Genomic DNA, 7500 nt, shown 5'->3' with positions numbered 1-7500 from the left:
TCTCCTCCACCCTCTGCCGGAGAAACACAACGCCGTGTTTCCATTAGCCTACAAATCCCCGCCATTTTCCGTCAAATCCGTCAAAAAATTCCGTCGCACCACCGCCGGAGCACGGCGGCCCATGGCGGCGCCGCCCCTTCCCGTCAAAACCCGCGTCGCCGTGTGTCCCAAGCCCACACATCCCCGCCGCGGTCGAGGAATGACTCGATGAAATGGGCCAGCCGGGCCCGCCATGGCCCAGTCCCCAGCCCACCCAAGGAACCACCCCCTGTCACGGGCCGACTTTTTTCTGCGGAATACTACACCCGTGCGGCGCCAAGACTCTCCCAGTCGAGGCCAGCCTACCTTTCCTCGGTCTTCTTCATGAAAACCCTCGCGCACTTTGTGCTCACGGGCACGGATATCCTGACGGGAACTACGTCCGAAGAGTCTCGCTCATAGCGACTAGAACTGCATCCCAGTGCCGAGGCTTGCCCGAGCAATGCCTCGCTAACACTCGCCTCGTTACTAGGTTCCCTCGCGTCACCTCGGCCAATCCCGCATCAGCGCTCTCCCGCGTGACTCTCCACTCGGTTGCGTGTGCGATGCCTTAGCCAAGATCAAGTCATCATCCGTTCCCTTCACGATGGGCTATCGTATGCCTCTCCCGAGTAGGCGTACATGGGACTTAGGGCGGCACCCGCACCCAAAGTCCTTTACTCCGACATCCCGTCTCACAACTCATGCGAGTGGATGTCCGAAGGAGCAACTTGACTCACAGCCTAGCCCTTATCCTTTTGATACCCGCATGTCTCGCTCTTGCCATGCGTTTCAGGCTGCAAGTCCCGCGAATAGAGTCGGACCTCGGACTCCTCGCGTTAGGGACATTCCTACCGACTGTGGCACGGGAATGTCCATTCGATGATTAATCCGACTCCCCTGGGGTCGACACTGAAAACCTGGGAATCTCTATGGAATAACCACCGTGTGGGATAGAGGGCGCGCAGTACTGCCTCCATGGCAATACTGGTCCGAGCCTATCCCAACTCGAACGACACACTAGTCCACTTCGACTATGTATGCCCGCCCCGCGTGCCTATCTCTTCGGCACACGGGAAGCTCACTTCAGTCACTGAGACTGTCGGGTGGTGGAGAGCTTTACACCAAGGTACCCCGAATAGAGACCGTCAACATCCTGCCGTCCAACTTGTCATGACTCCCGTGAGTGACCGGGTCATTGCCTCCGACTCCCATCCGAGATCCCCTTAGACTTCCTAAGGAGATTTCCATCCGTGCGGGACGTTTGCCCATGCTTGGCACACGTTTCCCGCCCGTCTCGGGCCCCCAGCGGCCTCCCGACCGGTCGGCTCCCGGACGACCGTGACATTCTCCCGCACTCACTAAGTCGATGCCCTCATCGATGGTTATGCTTCTGGCATCTGGATACTATCGTCCTCTATCTTCACCTTGGCTCATCTTCTGACTTCTAACTCGTAGACATCCTCCAGCTTCTGCAGGAATCACGCTTCGTGATGACCTCTTTGCGCCCTACTCTCGGACTTTGGTCTGATGTTCACTTTGTCTTCAGTCTTCTAACTTGCTTCCGTGGTTATTGTTCCTTTGCGCCCGCGCTTCTTTCGCGCGGTCTCGACTTGGTGTCGAGAAATTGCCCTTATGGCACTCTTTTCAGCGTTGAACAAGCTTGAAATCTTTGCGGTGGGTAACTCATCAGTTTCTTTGACTCTCGAACACTTCCATCGCTTTGATGTTGTTCCCTCATCAACTCTGCTGATTACGTGAGTATTCAATCGCTCCAATATTAGCTTCGATGCTCAATCGCTTCTTTGCTTGCTCCAGTCGAGTGACTTCTCTTCTCAGGGAAATGGCCAAGGCACAGCCATTCCCAAGTTTACCCTCGACTCTTTACCTTTGGGAGGCGACAAGCAACACTTGCTTCTTTGTGCTTGTTCCTCTTCTCGTTTTGCCGATCTTAGACACATAAGTGACTGCTTTCTCACCCACGTCTACGGCCTCTTCCAAACACATTCGACTTCTGGCTTCGCCCCTCTTGACTGCCTCGCCACATTCTGACTCGGCTTGACATACGCTCAGGATGATCTTCATTCTTGGTGGTCTACTTGCGCCCACTTTCGGACTTGACCGAATGTCTTCACTCCCAAATGCATGCTTTCTCTTTATAAGGACCCCAGACTGTCGATGCTCCGATCTTTCTCTAGCTCCTCATATAGCGTGATAAATGGAATGCACGCACTCTTGGAAAACTCGACTTTTGAGTCTCCAATAGTTCGTCCACCGTTCCAATACACACTATCTCTTTTGCTTGCGCTAGCTGTTGCCTTGCCCTCTCTCAGCTTTAGCAACTTGTGGCCCATGGTCCTTCTCTATCCATGGCCTTCTTTTGGGGTTTTAGACTCGAACTGTCTTTCGCTAACTTGACATCAGGTAGTTGTGCTCTCCTTCTCTTGGTCATCCTACTTGGTTGTCTCGCTTGTGATTGTTTCTTCTTCGCGTCCTTTCCCAACGCCTAACTTTCGGTGCTGGTTGGACAACTCTCTTGAAACATCTCTCGTGTAGGGTCTCTCCCCCACTCAAGCTTCGACACAACGCTGCGTGTTCCAAACAAACTCTCATGCAAGGTCTCTCCCCCACTCGAGTTCTGGCACACTCTTGACGATCCTTCGGAACGCACTACCTCACTTATGTCCTTCTTCTACTCAATCGCTCACCTGACTTTGGCTTCAACTGAGTGCTTCACTTAAGTTCGAGGTCTTTGTCAACTTGTCTCAATCTTTGTTCGACTAGGCGCGGGAGTCTTTGCTCCCATAAGTCTCGACTCCGCCCACTAGCTTCGCAAGTCATGAGCATCATACAACCGGTGCACGGTCTTCGTCCCCATAGACCTACCAACACGGCACTGGCTAGTTGCACGAGTTTTACATTTGACTCGGACTTCGTCCAACTTGTATGCAGGATCTTCGTTCCCATAATCCCAGACACCACACACTTGTTGTCCGAATCTTGCGTACGATGCGATGAAGGGAGCCCCTCCCCCACTTCATCCTGTCGACGTCCTCGACGACTTGACTATCGACTCATTTTAATAGCTCCCATCTGCGGAGTCCTATTCACTTGCCATCGCACGCCTTTCTCTTTGCCTCGGGGAAATGACTTGATGTTGCCCTCACCACTTCGGCGAGCTTGGCATGCATATCTCTTAGGAATTCCTTCCTTCATTCCATCCCACTGGTAAGCTTCTCTCGGTATCCCAACTCGATCAGGGTCTCTTCGACGAGCATCCACTCTTGGACTTTGCCTCAACTCTATCCTCCACAAGGCCGCGCTCCCGCGACATGGTTAAGCTTCAAACCATCTAGACTTCCTAGCTTGTCTGCGGTGTCTCTACACGAAGGTTGTTGAGAATACTTCTGTGACTGATCTTGGGACTCCAAAGCACATGGTCAATGAACACACCGACCTTCTTTACCAGCACGCCTTTGCGTGAGGCCTTTGCTACTTTCAAGCATCCTGATCTATCTTTTGAGTGATGCTTGCTTATGGTAGACCTACATGCCGGTCTTAACTGTCGAGAACAAGGTTACCTCGACCTTTCTTGCAACCAATGGCATCGATCCTTCTACCAATGATATCGAGGTCACGCGGACATATTGATGCATACTCTCTGCTCGATCAATTCCGCCTTCGCCTTGAACACTCTCTTGAAGATGTTCAGGCTCTGATACCAACTGTCACGGGCCGACTTTTTTCTGCGGAATACTACACCCGTGCGGCGCCAAGACTCTCCCAGTCGAGGCCAGCCTACCTTTCCTCGGTCTTCTTCATGAAAACCCTCGCGCACTTTGTGCTCACGGGCACGGATATCCTGACGGGAACTACGTCCGAAGAGTCTCGCTCATAGCGACTAGAACTGCATCCCAGTGCCGAGGCTTGCCCGAGCAATGCCTCGCTAACACTCGCCTCGTTACTAGGTTCCCTCGCGTCACCTCGGCCAATCCCGCATCAGCGCTCTCCCGCGTGACTCTCCACTCGGTTGCGTGTGCGATGCCTTAGCCAAGATCAAGTCATCATCCGTTCCCTTCACGATGGGCTATCGTATGCCTCTCCCGAGTAGGCGTACATGGGACTTAGGGCGGCACCCGCACCCAAAGTCCTTTACTCCGACATCCCGTCTCACAACTCATGCGAGTGGATGTCCGAAGGAGCAACTTGACTCACAGCCTAGCCCTTATCCTTTTGATACCCGCATGTCTCGCTCTTGCCATGCGTTTCAGGCTGCAAGTCCCGCGAATAGAGTCGGACCTCGGACTCCTCGCGTTAGGGACATTCCTACCGACTGTGGCACGGGAATGTCCATTCGATGATTAATCCGACTCCCCTGGGGTCGACACTGAAAACCTGGGAATCTCTATGGAATAACCACCGTGTGGGATAGAGGGCGCGCAGTACTGCCTCCATGGCAATACTGGTCCGAGCCTATCCCAACTCGAACGACACACTAGTCCACTTCGACTATGTATGCCCGCCCCGCGTGCCTATCTCTTCGGCACACGGGAAGCTCACTTCAGTCACTGAGACTGTCGGGTGGTGGAGAGCTTTACACCAAGGTACCCCGAATAGAGACCGTCAACATCCTGCCGTCCAACTTGTCATGACTCCCGTGAGTGACCGGGTCATTGCCTCCGACTCCCATCCGAGATCCCCTTAGACTTCCTAAGGAGATTTCCATCCGTGCGGGACGTTTGCCCATGCTTGGCACACGTTTCCCGCCCGTCTCGGGCCCCCAGCGGCCTCCCGACCGGTCGGCTCCCGGACGACCGTGACACCCCCCCCTAAAGATACAAACGAACATTTGGCCATCTGACACCAGTAAACATTAAAATGGCTGAGGAGGGGTACAAAAATATTTTCTGGGAAATTTTATTAACCTCTGTGAAGTATTCTGATGCCCTAACCCACTTTCGCCATTCGCCCCACTGCCGCCGCTCGAGCATGACTCGAGCATTTCTCTCCCGTCCCTCAAGCTCTGACTCGGCCATTGATCGAGCGTGCCTCGAGAATTTCTCGGCCATCTCTCGAGCATTTCTCGGCCATCTCTCGAGCATTTCTCGGCCATCGCTCGAGCGTGCCTCGAGCATTTCTCGCCCGTCGCCTCGGCCATTGCTCGAGCGCGCCCCAGCATTTCTCGGTCGGCCATGTCTCGGCCATCGCTCGACCGTGCCTCGAGCATTTCCCTCCCGTCGCTCGAGCATGACTCGGTCATCGCTCGATCATGCCAACGATCGAGCGTGCATCGGCCATCGCTCGAGCATGCCTCGGCCATCCTCTAGCATGCTCGAGCATAACTCCCGTCGCTCGAGCATTCCTCGGCCATGCTCGAGCATGCTCGAGCATTTCTTTCCCGTCGCTCGAGCATGCCTCGGCCATCGCTCGAGCATGCCTCGGCCAGCGATGGAGCATGCCTCGGCCATCCTCTATCATGCTCGAGCATTCCTCCCGTCACCCGAGCATTCCTCGGCCATGCTCGAGCATGCTCGAGCATTTCTCTCCCGTCGCTCGAGCATGCCTCGGCCATGCTCGATGCTCGAGCATTTCTCTCCCGTCGCTCGAGCATTCCTCGGCCGTGCTCGATCATGCTCGAGCATTTCTCTCCCGTCGCTCGAGCATGCCTCGGCCCGTGCTCGATCATGCTCGAGTATTTCACTCCCGTCGCTCGAGCATTTCTCTCCCGTCGCTCGAGCATGCATCGGCGGCTCTAACGTTTTCTCACGAGCCTTCAACCCATTATTTTACCTCACTAGACTTGCCTCCGCCTTGGTTCTTAACCTTTTAGGGAGAACATTCATATTCCAACAAATTTTCATCCACGGAAAATTTTTGGTCGCCGGAAAATTTTCCGGCGGGCGGTCGCCGGAGCTCCGCCGCCGGCGGGGGGTCACCGGCGGTCGGTCGCGACTTGTCGGGTCAGCCCGGTCATAATCCGTCTTTGGGTCCGTAGCAAATTATGCTCTTATCATGCGAGTCAACTCTTGGTCAACATTTTCAAGCTCAAGGAACCACCCCCCCCTAAAGATACAAACGAACATTTGGCCATGTGACACCAGTAAACATTAAATTTTCCAAGGCCATGACCAAAAAAAAAAATTTATTTTTTTTTATTTTTTTTTTTGAACCTCCATCTAGTATAATGTTTTTTAAGATATATGCTCGAGCTATAATCAAGAGAACCCATGGGAATATTTTTAAATTAATTTTTTAAAATCACGTTCCAGGATCCGGTCGGCCATTGCTCGAGCATGACTCGTCCGTCGCTCCATCCTGCTCGGCCATGACTCGGCCGAGGCGTCAAATTTTTTTTTTTTTTTTTTTTTAATTTTTTTGAATCTCCATCAAGTATAATGTTTTCTAAGAGATCTGGAGTTGGTCTTGTGAAGAGAACCCATAGGATTATTTTTAAATTAATTTTACAAGCTCCAAAACATGTTCCAGTCGTCCGGTCGGCCATTGCTCGAGCATGACTGGGCCGTCGCTCCATACTGCCTCGGCCATTGCTCGAGCATGACTCGGCCGAGGCGTGAAAAAAAAAAAAAAGTTTTTTTTTTTTTTTTGTTTGAGAATCTCAAACAAGTATAATGTTTTCTAAGACATATGGAGTTGGTTTTGTGAAGAGAACCCATGGGATTATTTTTAAATTAATTTTACAAGCTCCAAAACATGTTCCAGTCGTCCGGTCGGCCATTGCTCGAGCATGACTGGGCCGTCGCTCCATCCTGCCTCGGCCATTGCTCGAGCATGACTCGGCCGAGGCGTCAAAAAAATTTTTTTTTTTTTTTTTTTTTTTTTTGAATCTCCATCAAGTCTAATGTTTTCTAAGATATATGGAGTTGGTTTTGTGAATAAAACCCAATACTCGGCCGTGCCCAAGCCTTGAAACCAAGAACCAACCGTGGTAAAGCCCGTGCCATGGCATTGCAACTAAGAACCAACCGTTGAAGCGACCGTGCCTCACCCATGCCAAGACCATGCCTAGACCGTGCAACGTCCAAACCAACCATGCCCGCGCCCGTGCCACGCCCACGCCTTAAAGCCTTAAATGGCTTAAAGGGCTTTAAGGGCATCTACGGCTTCTACGCCTCTACGCCCTACGCCCGGCCACGGCCACGCCCGCGCCCGCGCCCGCGCCCGCGCCCCGCGCCCCGTGCCCCTACCCCGTGCCACGGCCATTCCCTCGCCCGTGCCACGGCCACGCCGACACGCACGCTCATGTGGGTCAACTCTCGGTCAATTCTCGGTCAATTCTCGGTCAACTGGAGGAACCCCTTCCCAGGAGGTCACCCATTTCTGAGCTACCCCCGCGCGAGCACGCTTAACTTTGGAGTTCTTATAAAAAGGCTACCAAAAATCCTATTTATTTAATTGATATATATGGGGATATTAATTGTTTTATCCCTTATCTTAGCCCAAATACTTGGCAATTTTCCATGC

Source organism: Urtica dioica, unplaced genomic scaffold (assembly GCF_054948205.1).
Source record: "Urtica dioica subsp. dioica isolate 48M unplaced genomic scaffold, U.dioica_male_clone48M_v1_H2 Urtica_dioica_male_H2_contig_15, whole genome shotgun sequence".
Taxonomy (NCBI): Eukaryota; Viridiplantae; Streptophyta; class Magnoliopsida; order Rosales; family Urticaceae; genus Urtica; species Urtica dioica.
Note: the sequence above shows the minus strand (reverse complement) of the source record.